The sequence below is a fragment of the Helianthus annuus genome, chromosome 7 (assembly GCF_002127325.2).
Source record: "Helianthus annuus cultivar XRQ/B chromosome 7, HanXRQr2.0-SUNRISE, whole genome shotgun sequence".
Taxonomy (NCBI): domain Eukaryota; kingdom Viridiplantae; phylum Streptophyta; class Magnoliopsida; order Asterales; family Asteraceae; genus Helianthus; species Helianthus annuus.
Genome location: NC_035439.2, coordinates 81,004,505 through 81,029,040, shown reverse-complemented (window position 1 = coordinate 81,029,040; position 24,536 = coordinate 81,004,505). Strand labels below are relative to the sequence as shown.

Here is a 24,536-nt window from a genome sequence, read left to right as displayed (position 1 = left end):
AATTTAGTCGGATTTTATTTTTTTTATTTCTAGTATTGTATTTTTTTATTTAATGAAGTATTTTAAGTTTTTAATTAAAAAAAATAATTGTTTAATGATTGGAAGGGGCGTTATTGGGCATTATTCCCACTACGCCACTTTTGCAATAACCCCCAATAATGCCCCCATACTGACTGGACTGCCACGTGTCGCAAAACGCCAAAGGGTGTGGGCATTATTACTCAAACCACTACACATGATCTTACTATCTATATAGCTATGTTGTCAGCATTTATTACATGGCCAACAAGTTGACTTGTGGGTAAAAAGTAAAAAAAAAAAGTTGACTTTAGGGTATATTTAACACAACCCAAAAACGAAGTTAATACTTTATTGTTTAGTTTTTGAAAGAAACGTGTATGATGACGTCAAAAGCCATCCTTGGAGGCCAAGCGAAAGAGATCCAAATGATCATTGAAGTCTAGATGGAGACCTACGCGAGAACCTCTCCCGCAAATTTAGTTGATTATTATTAGTTACTTATTTATAAATATGTAAACATTAAGTGTAACTTTTATGTTTAAAAGTTTAAATAACACACCTAAATCGAAATAAATAGATGAGGTAAGTTGGCGTAAAAATAAAATTAGATTAGTTTACGGTACGAATGAGTCTTAAGATACAAATTGGCTTAACGTAAAAAGTGAAGGAGACAGTGGTGAAGTATATAAGGAGCGGGGAGGGGGCCTGACCCCCCGAACTTTTCACTCAGTAGTGTTATATATGTAGTTTTTGTATAGAATTTTTTGGGTATATAAGTTTTCGACCCCCCGGTTCTATAGAAATTTTTTGGTATATACGTTTTCGACCCCCCCTGTCATTCGGGTCAAGCTTCGCCACTGGAAGGAGATGTTTTCTTTTTGAAATTTTTTTCAATCTTATTAAGTGTATTTTAGTCACATAATCTAAAAAAATTGTGTATTTATACTAGTATAGTAATTATGTAGTAGAATAATTATAGTTACTCTATAGTAATTACATAATTACTATATTAGTGTAAAATCAAGAACTTTTTTTTATTTTACATTTTGCAATTAAATATCATATTTAACTAGATGGAAAAAAATTGAAAAGAAAAGGTTCATTCACTTCTTATGTTAAAACCCATTTGTATTTAATCTTTACACAATAAAAAAAATATAAAAACGTAAACTATTCTATTTACCGGTAGATACATGAAAATACGTATGTTTATTATAATAAACTAGAATTTATACCCGTCGCGCGTTGCGGCGGCGTAAAAACTTAAATAATCCGGTTGTGAACGACAACCAAGATTAAAAATCGAACCAAGGCCACCAGTTCGGCAACATTTGCAGCCATGTGCACGCCTGTCTTGTTCTGTCCTCTGCTTGATTTCCCTCCATACCTACCTACAACTTCTCAATCACCTAAACCCCTTTTACAAAGACAAATATTAACTTCCCTTATATGGTTTTACTCTTACATGATTTTAAATAATAAGCCGCCAACAAAATGCAGTTCGGAGAGTTAAAGAAAAATTGCTGAAACTCGTAAGACTTCAATCAGCTTCAAGCCAACCTTTAATTTAAGATATTACAAAATAACTGACATGAAGACCCTGCACCTTGCTGTAGGAGTTGGTGTAAACGAACAGGTTGACTCAGAGCCGGCCCTGAAGGAGGGCGGGGAGGACAACCGAACAGGGCCCGTGATTTCGTAGGGCACGTAATTTAAAAAAAAAATCCGATATTATATATGTAAATTTTTTTTAATAGGGTATAAACAAAAAAATATTAACATAGGCCCACTTAAAAAAATCATATTGTTTAAACTATTTAGCCCATTAGGTTAGTGAGCCCAATACCCAAATATTTTCTAAAAACTAATAAACAAATGAATTCTGGGCGGCAACGCTTTCATTCGGTTCAACGTTGTATGAAAAACTAGTTTAAATTTTTTATTTAGTTAAGACCTAAGGGCACGTTTTTTTGAGCTCGAACAGGGTACATGAATTCTCAGGGCCGGCCCTGGGTTGACTAATTGAGTTTTACATCCGCTTAATTCATACAAAATGTTGCTGTACTGGCATAACCATTTTGAATCTTTATCAAATTTCCAGACAAAGATGTAAGGGCTGCTGAAATGTATTAGCATAACTCCTCACACACATGAACCAATAGAATAAAGAGAACATAGCTGCACCATTGCAGCCTTAGAAATCAATTTGCTACAAACAGGCGTAAGGTGGCACATGAACACTAAACAGGAAATGGGTCGTTCAATGTATATAATGCATAAAACCTTCAAAATCAACAACAACAACAACCATACCCAGTATAATCCCACCTATAGCGAAGCTATTGGTAGGGTCTAGGGAGGGTAGGATGTAGGCAAGCCTTACCTCTATCCCAGGGAATAGAGAGACTGCTTCCAGTGAGACCCCCGGCTCTAAAAAACCAAAACAAAGACATAAGCTTCTGGAAAAACATATATAAGCACCCAACTACTAAAAAGGTGGAAAAAAAATAATAAAAATAAACACATAAATAAATAAATAAGCAGTTGTCAGTAAACTACGACGTCGGGAATAAGTGAAAACTTATAAAAGCTATATCATAAGACAAGAACCTAAACCAAAAACCAAGCCAAACTCCTAAAAGTCCTTAACCTTAATCCTACGTCTCCACGCAGTTCTATCCTCGACCATGTCCTCGAAGAGGTGCAAATCTAGCAAATCTTGCCTAATCCGCTCATCCCAAGTCATTTTCGGCCCACCTCTACTCCTCCTTCCATCTACAGTGAGTGTTTCAACTATTCTAATCGGTTCTGTCATCTGCCTCGTCCTGACATGCCGAAACCATCTCAATCTTCCCTCCCTTATTTTGTCAGAAATACCAGCAACTCCTAATCTTACCCTAAAAACCTCATTTCTTATCTTGTCCAACCTAGTATGCCCACACATCCATCTTAGCATCCTCATCTCTGCCACCTCTAGCTTTCGTGCATGAATTTTCTTGATGGCCCAACACTCTGTTCCGTATAACATAGAGGGTCTAATTGCAACCCTATAAAATTTCCCTTTTAATTTATCAGGGAACCTCTTGTCGCATAATATCCTTGTGGCTGCCCTCCACCTACACCATCCAACCTCTTGTCGCATAAAACCTTCAAAATCATTTTGCTTAAAGAAAGTAGTCATCTCGTAAAACTATAAAATAATAAAAATGCCAAAAGAAACATTAACGTTTGTAACATCACGTGAGCTGGAACAAAGTGCGAAAACATAGATTCAGAGATTAACACAATATTTTGGACCCTTTTTTAAGAAAATGCTTATTTATTAAGATTTTAAGTGTTATTATTGCATTTCAGCATGAACCATGGTCAGGGCCATCTCCGACAATGCTTAAAAAAATTAGGCCCTGGGCGAGATAATATTAACGGGCCCTACCCAGCTTTTTGCAGCAAATAAAGAAATTGCGAGAAATAGAGTAAGCCGGCTAAACAAAAAAAGCCAAACACATACACTTGAACCCAACACCTGAACTTTAGAAGGCGAGTCGGCAACCGACTGAGCTATGGTTGGTGCCGACATAGCCTTTTAATTCACACTTATCTGCTTTTACGAATACAATCTTGTTTGAACTTGTACAATTCTTTAGTTGGCCTAAAATTGCAATTATGAACTAAAAGCAATGATAATCAGAAAATAAAAAAAATCACTGATAAATAACTTGATTTATACAACATAACATATTATTAATTTATCTAATTTAATTAGTTACAACTAATGCATAAGTGTAGTTTAAAATTCAAACTGGACTTAAAGGGTTAAATGTTAATTAATAATCTTATAAAACTCAAACTAAACTTAAAGGGTTAATTTATAAGCTTTTATTAGGTAAAGGGGTTAGAATTAATATTGACATTTAATATCTTGAGACTTCTCAAGCATGTCAACTGAAGGCACTCAAACAGGACAAAAATACCCAGGGAAGGGGCCTTAAAAAAACCATGTCAACTGGACAAAAAATACCCAGAGAAGGGGGCCAAGGGGCCATAAAAATGATAGAGAAGACACTTGAACCGGGTACCATTTGGATGAAAGAGACCTTTTCATTGCATTATAACTATTTCTTGTATATGGATTCACCTCTAATTATATTTATGGGTTCACGCCGGCGCCCACCCCACCCATGCTCAGGGCCGGCCTTGACCATGGTTTGTTACTTAGTTGTAATTAAATGTGGAGAAAAAAAGGGTGTATAGCAAAAAGATTAAGTGATATGTCTTGCGTGTAATTTAAGTAATTAAAACCCACCATCAGAGCTTAAGTCCTACTCATACCATATACATGATTCTCACAATATAAGAATCATAAGTAACAGAAACCATAGTATTTGGGATTACTTGTTTAAAACTGCTCATTGGCTTAACTTTATTGACTTCTGATCAATCGAATCGAATCCTTCTCTGCTCCACAAAAAGGGGCTCTTTTTCTCTTCTTCATAGCTCATGATTCCTCTGCAGTCTAAAAGGTCAAACAAATAAGCAAAAGAGACACAATTTAAAGTAAACTATTTACCTATCTATTTGCAAGTTTACAACCAATATAAAATCCACCTACCTCCAGCGTCTCTCTTAGCACATCGATACCAACCGCTTGAAGAATATGCATATATACAAATATTCAGAAATCAAACCATACCTTAAACTTAATTTTAGGTGGACCTGAAATAAAAATGCATGACACTTGCTTAGAGACTTACAATTTTACCAAATACCTCACAACCTGTGATAGATTCCAGAATTACGTATTCAAATTGGTTAATAAAACATTAAATAGCATATAATCCAGATTATGAAACCATAGCCCATGTGTTGAATTTAAACTCGTTCAGTGTAAAATGATGATCAAAAATTCAAAATCAACATCAGATTTCACGTTTTAAACACAAAAAAGCTGAACAAATCGTTCAGATTCAGAACAATAATCAACGAAAACAATGCATGAACCCTAACAACACAATCACGGTGTAAGGCACATAATGTAACGGTGTTTTGAGACAACCACAATACGATTCAAGTATTTGCAGTGTATCGCAACTGTAAACCCTAACAGACTGAATAAACAATCTGATTATACCTGGAAGAGATTGGAGATCGCCGGAGCAGCGGCGAGGCAGCCGAAGGAGAGAGCGGCGTCGATGGAGATTTGAGGAACGGTTCCGGTCAGACGGCGGTGTTCAATCGCTGACGAGAATGCAAAGGTCCGGCAAAGTCAGCACCGTCGCGGTCGTCTCCTTCGTCGTGAGACGTTCTGTTACAGGTGGTGGTACAGTAGTAACGGGAAAAGTTCACCCCAAAATTCACTCCGCCCAGGAGATGGAGGGGCCAAGAGCTTCATAATGAGTGCAGAGGAAATGAAGATATGAACATCGCTGACGAACAACGTCTAAACCCTAAAACAATAGGTGCAACAATGGGAAAATGCCATGTTAGCACAAAGTACAAACAATTATGCCAAAGATTGTTTTAATGTAATAGTATATAAATATAAATATTTTTTAATTATTAGTTGATTCCACTAAAAAGAATAATACTCGAAAACTATTATAAGTATTATTAAATTAAGTGTAATGTGAAACTTAACGCATATCAGTTGGGTCACCATACCAACAATTAAAACTAGTTTTATAAAAATAAGCTACAAGACGTTTTATATGATGTTCTAACTTCTCACCATTTTATCCCCCGTTCTTGCTAATTTGGCCCATTTTACTTTGTTAATTAATGCATATAATAAATTATAAAATGATAATATAGTAATTAGTAAATTATATAATAAAGTTGAGAATCCTTTTAATATCTATCTTTATTCTCTAATTCATTAGTTGACTGAAAAATGGAAATGAAAAACTTCTATAGAATAGTTATTAGATCAGTAGTCGTGCCCAAAGGGGCGTTTTTTCGCTGAAAAACGCCCAAACACACCGCCCCACCACCTCCTGGGCATGTTTGGCTGGAAATGTTGATTTGGCATGGTTTAAATCACGCTATGGGGGCAAAGGTTTAACCAATCACAACTGTTTCTTTCCAGGTTGACCATTTACATTTTTTTGTGGGTTTGGCCGGAATTTTTGGGTTTGGTCGGATATGTTGCAGGTCAAACGAAGAAGAAGAAGAAGGGATGAAGGGAATTTAAAAGTTTGCTCAGTTGTCACATTAGGCCCCTGTGATTTTAAACTTCAATATTTTTAATATTTCAAGTTTCAAAAATGCTATATCAGTCCCTAAAGTTTTGTTTATTAAATGTCTCATTTGGATCTTTTATAAAACTTAAAATTTTGCAATGTAATTTTTAAGTGTTGTATTTTTTTAATTTAACGAAGTATTTTAAGTTTTTAATTTAAAAAAATAAATAATTGTGTAATGATTGGATGGGGCGTTATTGGGCATTATTCACACTACGCTACTTTTGCAAAAACGCCCAATAATGCCCCCATGCTGACGGGACTGCCACATGGTAGAAAACGCCCTAGGGTGGGGGCATTATTCAACAAACGACTACGCATGGTCTTATATTTAGGGTAAAGATCCTATATAAATAGCTTTATCGTAAAAAAAAATGTGGTGCTATTTTCGTAATTATTTTACTCGTAATTATGCTACAAGATCAAAATTACCCTATAAGATCAAAACTACCCAAAAGATCATCTGTAGATTAATTATGATACTCTACAAAATTACCCTAAAAGATCAAAATTACCCTATAAGATCATTTGTAGGGTAATTTTGATAATTATTCTATGAGTAAATAATTACAAAAATATCACCATGTTTTTTTACCTTTTCTATCTTTCGTACGTTTTGTACGATAAGACTATTTGTATTTAATCTTTTACCATTTATATAATATCAATTTGCAAGATATTGTTGCATTCATAGTTGTACCTAATGCTTTAAGTATTGTATGGTGGTTTATACAAAACCAAGGACTGTATTATCGTGATGGTTGTATTTGTTTAAAACCTGGCATCCATTATTATTTTCACACTTTTCTTTCCAAGACTACATGCTCTTTCTCTTTCCGAAAAGTCACCACCGTTTTACACACCACTTCTCAGCCATCACCACAGTGGCACCATGTTATAAAGGTACATTAACCGCCGGTGCATGGCGGTGGCTATGGTTGTGATGATGACGGTTGGGGTGTTAAGGCAGTGGGAGTGATGGTGTGGGAGATAGACATAGTAGAGAGTAGGTGGTGGTATTGAGGGTTTTCCGGCAACTTGCTGTCGGAACCGGCCACCACCGATGGTGGCGCCACCTATTTCTTCTGAGTTTTATATAATATCAATTTGCAAGATAGTGTTGCATTCATAGTTGTACCTAATGCTTTAAGTATTGTATGGTGGTTTATACAAAACCAAGGACTGTATTATCGTGATGGTTGTATTTGTTTAAAACCTGGCATCCATTATTATTTTCATTCTTTTCTTTTCAAGACTACATGCTCTTTCTCTTTTCAAAAAGCCACCACCGTTTTACACACCACTTCTCAGCCATCACCACAGCGGTACCATGTTATAAAGGTACATTAACCGCCGGTGCATGGCGGTGGCTATGGTTGTGACGATGACGGTTGGGGTGTTAAGGCAGTGGGAGTGATGGTGTGGGAGATAGACATAGTAGAGAGTAGGTGGTGGTATTGAGGGTTTTCCGACGACTTGCTGTCGGAACCGGCCACCACCGATGGTGGCGCCACCTCTTTCTTCTGAGTTTTACACTATCTGCCACCACCCACCGCCGCTTCTATGTCGGCGTCAACGCCGGAGAACCTCCGTAAACCACTTCAAGATTCAAGATTTATGTGAATCTTGAAATTTTATCTTAAAATTTCAACCTTTTTAAACCCACTGGCAGTCAATCACAAGGGTTTCATCTTTATAAAAAAAATCATCTTTGGATGATTAGGTGTTTTCACCCACGGTGGTTTGTATTTGATGCTTACCCTTATGAGTTATGACTACTTTCATGACATGATTTTCCTTTTCCCTCTTTTGGTATTATATTTTGTTACAAGATTGATCATTTGGTATTGTATTTTGTTAAGATCTTGCTTGCAAATTTACTCAATTATAACAGTGATTTGCTGTTTGTTTTTTTGGATATGTAGAACTTTTATATATTTTTATGGAAATGGGACTCTATAGATCCAAGAACTACCGTACCCGGTGGGGCTGAGTGAGGTTTTTTTAAACAACTTATTGCACTTAAAAATAAAAAAAGGTAGAATATTGGTAATCGATTCACTTCAAGTCGAATGATACTAAAAATGCCGGTTGGTTGAACTCAAATCTTATTTGCAAGTAAACTGTATTGCTATAAATAAGTAGATAATTGGTTATTAAATTATCAAATATATAGAAATATGAGTAGTTTTACATGTTTCTTTGAACCTTTCTATAAAACAATTAGTATAGATTTAGATGGTTAGGTAAGGCGTTTATTAAATGGGTATATTTAAACGGGTGCACATCAAAAGGTGAATGATAATAATGGGTTGACGTCATCGGAAACAGCTTATGATAGCAAAGGAGGAGTTGCCGATGAATGAAACCGTTCACCGAAATTCGTGAGAGGGTGGTGGTGGCAATCACGAGTGGTGGTGATTTGAGAAAATCAAGATAATGTGTTGATGATTTCGCATAAATAAAAAATATTTAGTTGCAAATGTAGGAGTTTCTCAATGAATTGAAAAGGAAAATTGGTTCTCAATGCATTGAAAAAGAAATACTTCAATGATAATTTATCCTTTGGAGTATTGAACTAAGAATGTTGAGTGGACTTAACCACAAAATCTAATCAAACGGTACACAACACAATCCGGGTCCACACCTCTTCTATCTTCGGTGGCGACCAACCAAGGATGGATCATTATATCTTGATCCAAATTTACTTTTAGATTTAGCAAGTGAATGGGAGTGGATTATATTATACGGTGGAAGACAAACAACAATCTAGCCGTTGAATTCATTGAATATAGTTAACTGTTAAATTCATTGCAAATATACAGACAATCTTATTAAATTTACTTCTCTATACTTTTCATTGATTGGTTTTAGGGTTTAAAATCTTTTTACACATATTTGTAAAATAGTGTCTTCTAGGGCCTAATCGAGTAGAGTTGCTACAATTGATATGTTACGAAAGAATTGGAGTTGCTACAATTGATGTGTTACGAAAGAATTTATACATGCCCCCGTCGCAACGCGAGGTGGTTATTACTAGTTATATTTATAAAATAAAATGTTGACGTAAGCATAATATTTTGATCAAAATTCAAGGATAAAGACTTTATAATAATTTTTTTTTTTTTTTTTTTTCAATCTTTGTTATATAAAAAAGGAAGCCATTTTATCTTATTTGACATGATTATTTAATTTTCTAAAACGTCATACAAAAATAGATTATCAAGTGTCCAATGATTTAAAAATAAAAAAACGTCATCGATGACGTGGTTATAAAGTCCAAACTATCCTATAAAATAAACCCCACCCCACCCCACACCATCACAAGGCACAACCAACCTATTACCCATTTATCCATAACCAATTCATACTATATTCCATCTCTAAAGATGTCAATGGCAGGTTCTGGTCTAGCTGAAGCTTACATAACGATCAAACTCCAACAAAAGAAGATGAAGAAGAAGAATACTACTTCCAATACACATTGTGCAAACAAACAAAGCGTACCCGACAACAACGATAATGGCTGCTTCCCGAGTTTTTTCAAGAAGATTCATCCTGCAACTCCCTCAATTGTCCCCGTTTCTCTTCATCCTTCATCATAAGCGAGTCCGATGATGAAGGTTCATTTGTTTTTATGTAAAAAAATGGCACTAAATCAACCAAAGTTAAGGGTATAGGTATTTGCACCCCATGAAAAGAGAAAAAATGGAGTGAATATGAGAAAGGAAAGGAAAGAGAGAAAAACTTTAAAAAAAATGTAATGTAATGTATTTGAAGTTTTCCCAATTTTATTGTATGTATATTTAGTTATTTATGCGCCCGGATATTTATTTTCTCTCCAAATTTATTGTATACTAGGTTAGAATTTCGTGTATTACACGGGTTGAATAAATGTAATTTTATATATCAAATAATAAAAATTATATCTTTAAAAACCATGTGTATTACACAGATTAAATAAATGTAATTTTGCATACTAAATACTAAAAACGTCGTATCTTTAAAAAAACCTGTGTATAATCGGGTTGAATAAATCTACCAAATAATAAAAAAAATTACATCCTTAAAAACCCCGTATGTTACACATGTTGAATAAATCTAAAAAATAGTTATATCTTTAAAAACCATGTGTATTACACATATTAAATAAATGTAATTTTATATATTAAATATTAAAAATGTCGTATCTTTAAAAAACTCGTGTATAGTCGGGTTGAAAAATCTACCAAATAATAAAAAAATTATATCCTTAAAAACCCCGTGTATTACACGTGTTGAATAAATCTAATTTTATATAGCAAATGATAATAAAAACTTCGTGTATTACACGGGTTATATAAATGTAACTTTGTATAGTAAATAATAAAAAAAGTTATATTTTTCAAAACCCCGCATTTTACACGAGTTGAATAAATATAATTTTGTATACCAAATAATAAAAAAAAGTTATATTTTTAATAAATTAGGATAGCATTTAATATTAATTTATTATTTATATATTTAATATAAGATAAGTACGAAAGAGAGGTATTCGTTTTAAAAATATATTAAGTTAAAAATTTAGATTTAAGGATAATATTTTATTAAAGTATGATAAGATTTAATATTAATTTATTATTTATTTATTTAATATAAGATAAGTATAGATTTAAAGATATCTTCCAAAAGTTGATTTCTTTTATTATAGTAGACTAGCGGTAAGACCCGTGTGCAAACACGGGTCATTTCTTAGAAAATCATGTATAACATATATTGACAGATAGTAAAAAAATAATTACTGTAGACTTACAAAATTGATATAAATTAATGATTAATAGCTTTATTCAATAACAATTCCATCATGTTGAGAGCAAACTACTTTACAAAATTACTTTAATGATAGGGTGACTTGGGATTTTTTAAAAATGTTTGTTTTTGCACTACTTTACAAAATTACATAGAATTCAAGAAAACAAAACAACAAATTAAACAAATATTGAGTTATTCAAAGTTTTGTTGAATACTAAATGAGATGTTGACCAAAATTGAAACAGATGTTGACCAAAAGTCAATCAGATGTTGACCAATAGTCAAACAAATGTTGACCTTAAACAGATGTTTGGTTTAACGCCACAGATCTGTTTATGGCCAAACATTTGTTTAAGTTGAAATATCTGATATAGAAGGCCAAACATCTGTTTAAGGCAAAACATCTGTTTAAGGTGAAACATCTATTTATGACCAAACATCTGTTTAAGCACAAACATTTGTTTAAGTCCAAACCTCTGATATAAAAGGCCAAACATCTGTTAAAGGCCAAACATCTATTTAAGGCCAAACATCTGTTTAAATCTGAACATATGTTTAACTTAATCAGATCTACTGTCTTCTCACACTGTTTTCCTCTTCAAAACACTGTTGAACCTAACATGGGCTTCCATTAACTATTGACCAAAAGTCAAACAGATGTTCAAACCACTGTTTGTTATTGTATTTCCATTAACTATTGACCAAAAGTCAAACAGATGTTCAAACCCTGGTTTTGACAACATGAAACACAACATCATCATGCCAAATACAGTCATATACATCCATCCATTATTCTGAATTCATAAACCCATAAATGCAGAAGAATGTCACATTTGCGATTAATAAACCAAGTTTCTACTAATTGCAGTTACTATTAGCAAAAAGAAGCATGATATCATCTATATATAAAACATAAAGTGCTAATAACAGTGTTTTATCATGTTAGCTATACATAGCAGCAAAACATCAAGTTAATAATATACAATTTCAACATCAAAAAATTCATAATTATAATATCTGATATCAGAACATACTTAAATGTCGTTGTTAAACTGAGGTAACTTGATTTAATATGATCTTCTGTTCCGAAGACACGTATGTGAAGTGCAACATATCACCAAATCTCAACTTATTCTCAGTCATAAACTTTCGCCAACCGTCCAACGCATAACGTGGCTTCAAATCATTTAACTCCGATTTAACATCATAAACCTCCACAACTCCAACCATATTTTGAACTTTCAAAGGATGAAGATCAACAGAAAGACCTGCTCGTCTGGCAACTTCAACAGGAAGACGCTACATGTATTGTATAGAAAAAAATAATAGTCAGACAAATAAACATAAATCATTAGTTTGTTACAAAAAACGGTATATGTCACGGCCCCCGACCCGGTTTGACCCGTTTCGGGAGCCGCGGGACAGAAAATCCCGTGGTATTTATTTTTATAGCGGAAGTCTTAACAGGATCGTTTTAAACTTGAAAATTTTGCCCGAGTATTATTTATTTACATTTCGGGATAATCCCGTGAATATCATAATTTCATTATTTTACAAACATGTTTATTTATTTTATTTGAGCCACCACTTCAAGCTTGATAGTGCTCCGTAGCACGTGTACTTAATTCAGTAGGTCACCTGAAACATGTTGTAAAAAGGTTTTGTCAGCGGGGAAATACTGAGTGAATCATTCATTTTGATAAAAATGACACATAGTTATAAATTACAGCATAAGAGCGATTACTATGGCAGTATCTTAATTAATATCTGGTCTTGCCACCCGTGTGACGATGGTCATACCACTATTGGGTCCAGTCACCCAATTAGTGACGTTTTTGTCACTGTTAGGTCTTATTAGCCTAACCCATGTTAGGGCTTATTGCCTAACGGTGAGAAATTAGTAATGTGCACAATACCCCACTAACCAGCGGTCAAGATAACCACGACTTAATCCCTGTAATTATAACATTTTGAAAATAATTTGGAGTATTGTAAAACAGTTGATAAAAGAGAATGACTCACCTTGCAGGTTTAACGGGCAAGGTATAAGCCTACTGATTAGCCTTGATTAAACCTAATTTAATAATAATGCACACACAATAGGTTAGTAACTAATTCAGCAGTTACGTCAATTCACGAGATCAAACCCTCACAATGATTAACAAGTGCAATACTTAATAATTCAATCGGATTCACAACGAATAACAGAGCATAGTCCGAATTCGAACAGCACTCAAATATTCAAGTCGAAATCACGATGAATAATCAAAGTACAAGCTCAATTTGAGCAGCACTCAGACAATCGTTGGATAGTTATAATCGATCGGACGTTGAATCGTAATAGCGATCGAGTTATTACCCTGATTGCGGCAGCACTTCGTGAATTGTGTGTGTTGTGAACGATATTCGCTATAACTCGATGGTTACAGAGAATTTGGACATCGAATGAACACCAAAATTCAAGTGCCAACGTCCCCTATTTATAGCTGGAAAATGTCCTCCCTCGCGCCACGCGAAGAAGACATGTGTACCCGTCGCGTGGCGCGACGGGTCTATTTTCTAGCCTAGGTTGCTTCGTGTCCAAGTAACCTTGCTGAGTAAGTTAAACGAATAAATTTCGTTTCTACAGCAAATTTAGAGGATAAACATCCACTAGGGTTTAACCCCCCTGAGTTTTAGGGGCCCTGATCCTGATTCCGATTGTTATGAAAATTTTAGGGTTAGTGCAGAATTACTTGGGTGTCTCAATTAGGGTTTCCTTAATAGCTAATTACCATCCTAATTATGGATTTTAGTGGCAGTTGTTACATCCTCCCCACCTTAAGAATAAATCTCGTCCTCGAGATTTACTAAAATAGATGAGGGTATTTTCGCTTCATCTTTGATTCCAGTTCCCAAGTGTACTCTGGTCCTTTCCTGGATTCCTATTAGCACTAGTCGTTTGGGTTTTGAGAAACTTGATCTTTCTATCTTCAATTTGTAGTGGTTTCTCTACAGATTCAGCTTTTTATTTACCTCTACATCTTGAAGAGGTACTACCAGGAATTTGTCAGATAAACATTTCTTGAGGTTGGATACATGAACATATCATGTACTCCAGCTAATTCTTCTGGTAGTTGTAAACGATAAGCTACTGGTCCTATCCGTTGGATCACTGGGAATGGCTTTAAGTATAGCTTCTTTTCTTACCGAATTTATAAATTCCTTTCTAAGAAAATACTTTCAATAGCATTTTGTCTCCAACTCGAACTTCGACGGCTCTTGTTTATTATTTGTATAATTCTTCTAACCGTCTTCAGTCTTTTCTTCGTGATACTGAATATCACAGGTGTAGTTACTGAGGATTTCCTTATCCTCATGTTTAATCTTTGCTCCAATATATATCTTAAATTCTTATGACCCATATGGATAGTAAACTTACTTAGATAGTGTTTTCTAATTTTAAGGGTAACTTTGTGGTTTCTAAATTATTTAAGCTTACAAGGGGTAAGGCTTTCTTCGTGCTTTTGCAATTGCCTTGATGCATACACAACTACCTTTTTGTGTTGCATTACCATACACCCAATTTCTAGCTTTGAAGCATCACCGTATACCTTTAAAATCTTCTGTTCTTTCTAGTAAGGCTAGGATTGGAATGTTTGTTAATTTATGCTAGAGGCTTCTTTTTGTTTAAGTTCTTATTTAGGATTAACTGTTTTAGCTTAGTTAAGGATATATCTATCTAAGAGAATCCTTAATAGACTGCCTATAGTATCTGGCTAAATTTACAAGATTCTTAATTTCCATTTAAGAATTACGAAATCTTCCATTTTAGTGATTTGCTGCTATCTTAGCAGGATCTAAGTGAATATCTTCATGATTCATCATGTGACCTTACGTAGTTTATTTCCTGTAATCATAAATACTTCTCCGGCGGGTGCCTGGATTTTCTATAAAGTTCTTATTACGGAGAATTCGAGCAGGGTTGGTTACTACTCAATCTATTTCTAACACACATCAAACTCGGCTAATTTTATAGGAATTAGATTGGCGAAAAATTCTATGACCTGAGAGTTCTATATTTTCCTTTTTTCCTATTTCGACTGTAAAGATTTGCCTAAGTTTGATTAATGATAGGTTAAGAGTTTGACAGAATGAAGTATTTATAAAACCTTGGTTTGTACCAGAGTCAAATAATACTCGTACCAACTATGATGTCAGGAATGAGTTCAGCTTCCTGAGTAGTTAATTGAAAAGCTCTTGCGTTTTTCTTGGTAGTCCCTTCTGCAGGCTTCGTCTTTTCGTTTGCTGGATTGCCTAATTTCGGGCAGCTTGTTCTGAAGTGTTCGGGTTCTCCACAATTGTAGCAAGTTATTGCCTTCTTTTTCCTGCAGTCTTCTTCTTGATGTCCTGGTATTTTGCAGTAATTGCAGCATCCTCTGCATTTTCCAAAATGTTTTCCCTTGCAGGTATTGCAAAATGGGATAGTGGAAAATCGCCCGTTTTCTCTTTTCTTGAAATTGTTACTATTACCTATATGAAATTCTTGGGTAATTTTCTGGGCTAAATCCTTCCTCCTATTTTCTTCCCGAGTGCGTACCAATCCGTAAGTTAGAGTGTTAGCTAATTCTACCGCATCGTCAATCGTGCGGGGTCTCGCAGCTTTGACAATGTCACGAATCTCACTAATCAAACCCCAGATATAGCGAGAGATGAGTACCGGTTCCGGCGAAGCCAGAGTAGGTACAATTCTGGCATACTCAAAGAATTTTGAAGTATACCCTCGGCAATCTACGTCCACCATTCGGTGACTTAAAAACCTATTTGCCATTTGCTCTTTTTCATATTCGGGACAGAATTTCCTTTCTATTAATCGCTTAAATTCTTCCCACCCCATGGCATAGGCTACGCCACTTCCTTTGGCTTGTAACACTGTATTCCACCATTCTAATGCTTCTTCCTTGAAAAGGTGTGAAGCGTACATAACCTTATCTTCCTCAACACATTTACTTATTCTGATCACTGCCTCGGTTTTCTCTAACCACCGCAGTGCTGCAGTTGCCCCTTCATTGCCTGCGAACTTTACGGGTTTACAGGCAAGGAACTCCTTATAAGTGCAACCAGGCGTTGCAGTTTTCTTTTTCTTAGGGAGCGGAGCTTGTCCTAGTTCCTTATCATGATTAACATGATCATTGCCTCCATTTACGCTATTACTGAAGTTATCTTCAGAAATACGTTTGCTAGGAATGATTTGTTGTGGTTCTATTGGATTTTTAACAGCAGTAACGATTGCTGGAATAGCGTTGGCTATCCCTTGAGCTATCATTGTTGGAATAGTGTTAGCTATCCCTTGAGCAACGATATTTTCTATATCCTGCCTAGTCATATATTGACCCCCTGACTGTTGCTCAGATTGATTACCCTCGTTAACTGGTTCGTTATTAGCATTTTCCATTGGATAACTAATTTATGAATCAATAATTAGTATATAAGAAATAATCCAATGTTACATTTAATTGCACATAATCACATATACGAACCCAATTCTGTAAATTTTCTAAGATTTCCATTATATCATGCTTCTATATACAACCGTTTTATTTATTTATTTTACACATACTGATTTTACTTATTACTATTACATAATCGTAATTTCATAACTCCTTTATCCTTTCGTTAGATAATAGTCTAATAACGGTGTTTCCTTTGGATTGTAATTCCAGGAGATTTGTTTCCCAATCTCTTGGATCCTATTCCCAACATTCATTAGTTCTTGACCCAAGTGGTGAAGTCTAGCTGTATTCTTGTTACTCTTTGGTGGATTCGGTAAAGGTTCTAGATTGAACTGAGGAAAAAGCTTATGGGGATTGTTCTGTAACTGTATTTCATGAGTCAACCATTCGTTTATGTCGAAAGGTCGCGAGTGTACTGAAAGGTTTGGAATAGCTGGTTCTAAGTTCATTGATAGTTGTGTTTCATTAATAGTCTTGATAATACTATAGTCTGTTATTGTAAGATCTAATTCTTCTTGAGATGGTAACCCCTTAATTTGCCTAGAACTTTCTTCAATTTCCGTTTTCTTAGGCTCGAGAGGTAAAGCATTAAATTCTATAGGTTCCTCCATATCTGGTATATACCTATTAAAATCTCTGGAAACTTCTATTCTTACTGGATAGAGATTTAAATTCTGAAGGGTATCAGACAAATTACTCATGCTGTTTGAAAATACACACATAATTACTAGGTCAGTATTTGTAATAATTTTGATAGAAATACGGGTGTAATTATCCGAACAACTAGAATTTTAAAGCATCCTAGGTTTTATTTAAAAATTTATTTATTTACTGGAATAAGGCTTCTAGACTTGTAAAGACACTAAAGTTTTAGTTTTCTATATAAAATTTGTTTCATGCTATATGCGATTAATCAGATAATGAAACACATAATCACAGAGTAGTAATTAATAAAATTTAAGTATTTTCTAAATACTTAATAGGCTTAAATCAGTGGCTTGATCAGTGGCTCTGATACCACCTTTTTCTGTCACGGCCCCCGACCCGGTTTGACCCGTTTCGGGAGCCGCGGGACAGAAAATCCCGTGGTATTTATTTTTATAGCGGAAGTCTTAACAGGATCGTTTTAAACTTGAAAATTTTGCCCGAGTATTATTTATTTACATTTCGGGATAATCCCGTGAATATCATAATTTCATTATTTTACAAACATGTTTATTTATTTTATTTGAGCCACCACTTCAAGCTTGATAGTGCTCCGTAGCACGTGTACTTAATTCAGTAGGTCACCTGAAACATGTTGTAAAAAGGTTTTGCCAGCGGGGAAATACTGAGTGAATCATTCATTTTGATAAAAATGACACATAGTTATAAATTACAGCATAAGAGCGATTACTATGGCAGTATCTTGCCACCCGTGTGACGATGGTCATACCACTATTGGGTCTAGTCACCCAATTAGTGACGTTTTTGTCACTGTTAGGTCTTATTAGCCTAACCCATGTTAGGGCTTATTGCCTAACGGTGAGAAATTAGTAATGTGCACAATACCCCACTAACCAGCGGTCAAGATAACCACGACTTAATCCCTGTAATTATAACATTTTGAAAATAATTTGGAGTATTGTAAAACAGTTGATAAAAGAGAATGACTCACCTTGCAGATTTAACGGGGAAGGTATAAGCCTACTGATTAGCCTTGATTAAACCTAATTTAATAATAATGCACACACAATAGGTTAGTAACTAATTCAGCAGTTACGTCAATTCACGAGATCAAACCCTCACAATGATTAACAAGTGCAATACTTAATAATTCAATCGGATTCACAACGAATAACAGAGCATAGTTCGAATTCGAACAGCACTCAAATATTCAAGTCGAAATCACGATGAATAATCAAAGTACAAGCTCAATTTGAGCAGCACTCAGACAATCGTTGGATAGTTATAATCGATCGGACGTTGAATCGTAATAGCGATCGAGTTATTACCCTGATTGCGGCAGCACTTCGTGAATTGTGTGTGTTGTGAACGATATTCGCTATAACTCGATGGTTACAGAGAATTTGGACATCGAATGAACACCAAAATTCAAGTGCCAACGTCCCCTATTTATAGCTGGAAAATGTCCTCCCTCGCGCCACGCGAAGAAGACATGTGTACCCGTCGCGTGGCGCGACGGGTCTATTTTCTAGCCTAGGTTGCTTCGTGTCCAAGTAACCTTGCTGAGTAAGTTAAACGAACAAATTTCGTTTCTACAGCAAATTTAGAGGATAAACATCCACTAGGGTTTAACCCCCCTGAGTTTTAGGGGCCCTGATCCTGATTCCGATTGTTATGAAAATTTTAGGGTTAGTGCAGAATTACTTGGGTGTCTCAATTCGGGTTTCCTTAATAGCTAATTACCATCCTAATTATGGATTTTAGTGGCAGTTGTTACAGTATACCAGCCTATAGTCTCCTTTGCGATCAAAATGAAAGAACTCAGGGTCGAGAAGATGTCCAGAATGTTTTTTTTGCAGCCTTTATAATCTTATTTCTACAGATAAGCTTTTTCTGAACGTTGGCGGCTCTCTTCCCCTTGATGAAAAAGTAAACATATACATGTGAATTAAAGGAATGTTGAATATATGAACAAAAAAAACAGTTTATATAAAATATACTGATTAAGTGGCGAGTATAGATACCTTAACTTTGTGAGCAGATGAAGAACATCCAATATGATTACTTATGTCGACAGGTAAGGCAGCATTTCCTTTAGTCATATTCTTGACCGTCTCCTTTCTCTCAGAAGTAACTTTACCTTTCTTCTTAACCTGTTGTCATAGAGTGATTTTAATAACCATAGTAATATAACAATCTTTAACACAGTAAACTTACATCTTGTGTTTTATTCAATCGTGAAGACATGCGTCTCTTCGACGTGCATTCGGCATTCGTTCGTAACTTCTTCTAAATAATACATTATTGGATAAATGTAACATCAGTAAACAGCATTACTAATAGTTGTAAAAACATTAAATTCTTATATGTGTTAAATTAAAAATAAATAATTTTAATAATTTAGTAAGTACCTGAGTAACGGTTCTTCTTTCACCTACAGATACAACTTCTTCATCCTCACAGATGTCCTGGTCAACATTAATGAAATAATTAATATAATGCTAAAATAATTAAAACTTTTACTGCTAATGCTAAATAAATACGTACCTTGAATGCATTCTCAACATAATCAGCCTTCGATATCTCAAGTACACTATCATCGTCAGATTCAGCTTTCTTCGAAAAGCAAATCTCAGTCTCATCTCTATAAACTACTACCTCAAAAACAACATCATCAATTCTGCTAAACACAAGCAAATCATCCTCAAGTATCCCAACATCCTTGCACATTTCAGGCCATCCTCTAGCAAATCCAAAGTTTGTATCAACCTTAGACACCTCAACATTCCAATAGGAACCCTTATAACAGATTTGAAATTTGCCACTTGGTGGGCTGTTTACATAAAATTGTTTAATGAAGCAGTCTTCGATTACCTGCATAAAATTAAAAATAATGAATACTATATGTGAAGTATGTAACTTATGAGAATAAGTGTTGACACGTTTAAGATACAAAAGGATTGAAGTTAAGATCAATAGTCATACCGTAAAACCAAATCTTGCATAACGATTAAACGTGAAATAAGATTCACCACACATCCCATCAACAAAACATGAAAGTTCAAACCCAAAATCACCTAACGCTTTGAAAATCAACAAAGTATCCCTCGACAGATTGAGATCTTTAACAACATTGTCCCAACCGTCAGTTATTATTGGTGTTGAATTTTCTGTTCTGACCCTCATAACCCATTTTTTACCAGACTCATGATAGATTCGCAACTTATTTTTTTGCCAACAATCTCCCCACTTTTGATTAGCAAAGGCTATAGGTACATCTTGTATATAATTTTTAGGCTAAATTGCACTTTTCGTCCTTTATGTTTCAGGGTTTTTGCAGGCGCTGTCCTTTAAGTTTAAAAATTACACTCTATGTCCTTTATGTTTGCAACCTGTTACAGGCGGTGTCCTTTCTCATCAACCCAGTTGTCTTTTTTATGTTAAAATCCCTATTTGTAAAACTCTTTAACAGCAGGGACCATATGTGCAATACCCAAATTCTGTTGGACCAATTTTAAAGAACATCAACATCTCCTCCTCCCCTGTTATACCCACCACCATCGTAACCTTACAAAACCCTAAACACCCTCATTCCTTCACTGCGCACCAGACCTTCACTCTCTTCTCTCTGTCATCCTCACCTCTTCGATCGCCGAAGACGTCTTACCGGCATCAAACCGGCGCTGGTTTTCCGGCCCGACACACCCCGACACAACCACCATCCTTTTACACCTACACTACCCCGTTCTCTCCCTCTCGATTGAACCATCGTAACCTTAACAGCAGCAGGCGGGTCAATTTCTTATAACAACTGTTTTTAGGGTTTCTTTACGGATTCAGATCTTCACCAACAACATCAGGCGGGTCAATCGGGTCAATCAACCATGAATTCGGGTTTAACCCGATACCAATCCGCACCCAGTTCATATTTCTCAAGTTTGATCAACAGTGGAGTATATGGAGATGATGATAGCGACCCGAATCTTATGAACCAAATTGGGGGTTTTGAAAATCGGTTGATTGATTTCAAAAAGAAAGAACAAGATGGGATTTATTCGGTTTCACGAGTTTTATTCCAGTTTCAGTAGTTTTTGTTCCCGATCTAGAACGTAATCAGTTTAATTTTGCTTGCTTGATCTCATTTTAGGGTTGTAGTGTTGTTAGATGGCTTCATTTGTTGAGGATACTGATGAAGATTTTTTTGATAAATTGGTGAATGATGATGATGATGATGATAATTACAAACCGACTGCGTTATCCGAGAGTAATGTTGTTGATGTTAAAGGATTTGGTAATTTGAGTATTAGTGATCTGAGAACTGGAGTTGAAGATCTGGATAAATCTGATTTATTCGTGCTTTGTATGTTTTGATTTATCTCGGTACTGCTTTCGATCTACTTCCTAGATCTGAACTCTGATCTTGTAGAACTAAAAGATGTTACTGATTTATAGAATTAATTTTGATAAAGGATTTAACTATGGATTAAGAGGATCTGAAATTGTATTTTATAATGCAAGTTTGTTCTCTCTAATCTGAAAAATGCAATTTTATAAAGGTTTTACATAAAAGGTCCCTCATGTAAGAAGTTTTACAAAGAGGGATTTTAACATCAAAAGTTAACTGGGTTGATGAGAAAGGACACCGCATGTAACAGGTTGAAAACATAAAGGACAGAGAGTGTAATTTTTAAACTTAAAGGACAGCGCCTGCAGAAACCCTGAAACATAAAGGACGAAAAATGCAATTTAGCCTAATTTTTAAGTAGTGTAAGAAAATATAAACCATAACAACTGTTAAATATATATCTCAATAAAAATAAATTATGTATATAAAAACATGTCATACCAGTTTCAAAGATTCTGGGTTATCAAGAAACTTGACAAATCTAGTATACATGACAAAACCTGAATCAGTAAAGATGTTAAAACATTGAAATTAAAAAGTTGGCTTTGAAGATGAACATTAACTTTTTGTATTAACAGAGTATCTACTGAAATTAATCATAGAAACAGAGTATGAGTTAAAAATTTTCTGCAAATAATAACTATTTTAATATGTTATCAACAAATGATTCAAACACCTAACTAAACCCTTCTTGAATGTATAGCAATAAACTTAAAATCGTATTTGTAGCAAGATAGGATTTGAATTTTTTTTTGAATTAAAATCGGTTAAAAAGTATAAAGTATTACAATATGAATTTACATACCAGTTGTTGAAGAAAAAACAACAAAACCTCCAGTGATTCAAGTGTAGAAGACGGAGAATAAGAAAGTTGAAACCCTAGAAAATGACTGGGAATAAGAGATTTTTGAAAGAAGTCAGATGATAGATGTTTGATGTGTAATAATGACAGTTGTGTTTTCGTTTTCCCATATTTTCAACAAATGAAAAATATTTACACATAGACCCCTTATTGAATTTGTTATTTACATTTAAAAACTTAATAAAAGATGTCTAACAAAATGTGTTTGGAAACCTCTGTTGGTCGTTGGAAACAGTGTAAGTCAAACAGTTGTTAGATAAACAGAAGTTATGACAACAGATGTTAACTTTCAGCAGTTGTTTTATTTTTAGCTAACATCTGTCCACGTCAGAACCTCTGTTATCATAATGCATGACAGTCAGCAGTCAGCACTATAGTAAATGAACAGTCATTAGGAAAAACAGAAATTATGATAACAGACGGTATCATTTAGCAGTGGATGTGTTTTTAGGCAAGCATAAGTTTCAAAAACAGTTGTTTTCAATCAGTGTAACTCAACAGTGGTAAGTCTAACATCTGCTATTAGCGCAACCACTGTTAGGAATGACTGAAATAATTAAAATGAAGATGCGACAACAAAGATTAATACTATTTAAATTTATGTCATTTAGTCAACAGTGGTAAATCAAACAGTCGTGAGCATACATAGTTGTTTCATCATCAGTAGATTCTTCAAAAAACTACTATCAATGATCAAATTCTGAACATTTGTTTTATCTTTGCACTCATTTGTTCACCATCAAACCAACCCCTGATGCTATTAAACCTCTGTTGACTTACCAAGCAGATGTTCAGACAGAATTCAACATCAACATAATCTGTTAACCATCAAACCAACCGTTGAAACTATTAAACCTCTGTTGACTTACCGAACAGATGTTCAGACACAATACAACATCAACATTATCTCTTCGCCATCAAACCAACACTTCATATTATTAAACTTCTGTTGACTTACCAATAAATAAACTAAATCAAACTAAAAAACTAAATAAGTAAAACTAAAAGGCAACAAAGATTCATAAGTTTAAAATTTATTCATTTATTCATGACATTAAAAGTCCAATAATTACATCACATACTGAACAACATTAAAGTTCAAATCTAACAATAACAGCAAGAATGAAGAAACTTTAGCTTCAACTCCATCGATTGCTGAACCTCTCGATGTATGTCCTTCAGCATCGCCATGAACTCCTCGTCTCTATCACCGCACTCTATATTACTAACAACACAAAGCTCACGAACGGAAGTTGAAGGCATGCACATAAGATCTCTGGAAACCTGCTCTCTAGTGAACAGGCCAACCTGCAATCCATCAAAACATCTCTTCAACTCTTGAAGAGTAGCCCTGTCTTCATACACCTGTTCCTCGATTTGGCTGACAAAACGCTGCTTGAAATCATCCGATTTTGCATCTGTGAATGAGGCCATTTGAATAAACTATATAACTCAACTTTCCTGAAAGTATGATATCTTCTTAGGAAAACGTGATGAAAAAACAGGTGAAGTGACTATGAGTTTATATACTGAACTTTGTAATTATGAAAACGTGTAGATTTAATATATATAAACATATTAATGTAAAATTCAAAACAGCAGTCTTTTAATGCAGAAACCTTTTCAAAACCCCAACTTTTATGGGTAAACCGTAAAATTAAATACCAAGAAACCTAAGGGATAAAATATCGAAATTCAAAGAACAAAAGCAGATTATGAAAATTACAATTAAACGATTCATTTTCCATGTAAACGCGTTTTTTAAACTCTATAAAAAACCGATGATTAGTTTTGATTCAAAACATCAACAACTCGTCCTACAAATCACTTTCTGTCAAAAATAGTTCCAAATCAGAAAACCTACAAAAAATCTACATGGCAAAGTTCAGTTTCTACCACTGGTCAGACACCAGCGATCTTAAAACACAATTCTCGATGTGGTCACTCAAAGAACAAAGAACAAACCAAGAAGTAAACAGGAAAGTCGACATAAACAACAACACTAATAACAACAAAACCTGGAACAGCATAGCTGTAACACCCTGCGTTTTCATACTTTCTAT

General features: G+C 34.7%; 1 long non-coding RNA gene across 1 annotated transcript; it reads right to left on the bottom strand.

Moving 5' to 3' along the window:
* Nucleotides 1-1,177: 1,177 nt before the first annotated feature.
* LOC110868142 lies at nt 1,178-5,528 on the bottom strand. The gene is made up of 4 exons (XR_004863311.1): nt 5,150-5,528; nt 4,631-4,734; nt 3,169-4,534; nt 1,178-2,304 (listed from the first exon to the last, which is right to left on the bottom strand). It is a non-coding gene; the product is annotated as an uncharacterized LOC110868142 (long non-coding RNA).
* Between the last annotated feature and the right edge of the window lie 19,008 nt (nt 5,529-24,536).